Source organism: Octopus bimaculoides, chromosome 8 (genome assembly GCF_001194135.2).
Source record: "Octopus bimaculoides isolate UCB-OBI-ISO-001 chromosome 8, ASM119413v2, whole genome shotgun sequence".
In the NCBI taxonomy this organism is placed as follows: Eukaryota; Metazoa; Mollusca; class Cephalopoda; order Octopoda; family Octopodidae; genus Octopus; species Octopus bimaculoides.
In genome coordinates, this window is record NC_068988.1 from 14024861 (window position 1) to 14026084 (window position 1224).

Genomic DNA, 1224 nt, shown 5'->3' on the forward strand with positions numbered 1-1224 from the left:
GTGTGTGTGTGTGTGGTGGGGGGTTCGATGTAATCGACTTAGTCCCTTTCCTCAAATTCCAGGACTTGTACTTACAGTAGAAACGGATAATTATTATTATTATGGCGGCGAGCTGGCAGGATTGTTAGCATGTTGGGCACATGCTTAGTGGTATTTCGTCTGCTGCTACGTTCTGAGTTCAAATTTCGCCGAGGTCGACATTGCCTTTCATCTTTCGGGGTTGATAAATTAAGTACCAGTGAAACACACTGAGCGATGTAATCGACTAGTCCCGCCCCCCAAATTTCAGGCCTTGTGCCTTTAGTAGAAAGTATTATTAAGGCGGTGATCTGGCAGAATCTTTAGCATGCCTGGTAAAATTCTTAGCGGCATTTCATACCACTTTTTGTTCTGATTTAAATACAATAATTGCCTGTTGAGCACTGAGGCCGATGTAATCAACTTACCCGCCGATACGAAATTACTGGCCCCGTTCCAAAATTTGAAACCAGTATCAAAGATTGTGACAATTGTTATTCTGATATTTGTGATTCCTTGATTATAATTATTGTAGAGTTATTTTCGTAATTGAGATACACGTGTGATTATGAAAATTTTCTAATCCTAATATGCTTCGTGATTATGGTAAATTTAGCGATTATAATAGACTCTTGATTTATTTGAGATTCTAATAGTCTTATAACTCAAATGATTTTTGTGAATGTGAACATCTTTAGAACTGTCATAAAACATAGAATTAAAAATACTTTCATTACTATAATGGAGCAAAGTCCTTAAGTATCACGTATGAACAAAATAATGATGGAACGTATTCGAACTGGATCGACAGTTTTAGAAAGTTTGAATACCGTTGTCTTGCAAGCTATCTCATATAATACAGCGCAATGTGTTTCACAACGTGGTCATACTGACAGAGGGGAAACTATAAAGACAAACGCAGCGGGAGTGAGTAACAGTCAGAGATGCTAAATACAGGTGAATTGCAGTGAGAGGTTTTGCTCATGAGCAGCTGTATTTTAAAGAAAACTGAAAATTTCTCACGATACATCTACGTCTGCAACATATGGAAATAAAAGAGAGTTTTCCCTTTGCATTAGGGCTGGTTCCCTGAAAGTAGTCAAGATGGTCCGTGAAGACCTTTGCTCAGATCTCAAGGAGAATTCCTCACACCGACATATATATATATATATATACATACATACATACATAAATACATACATACAT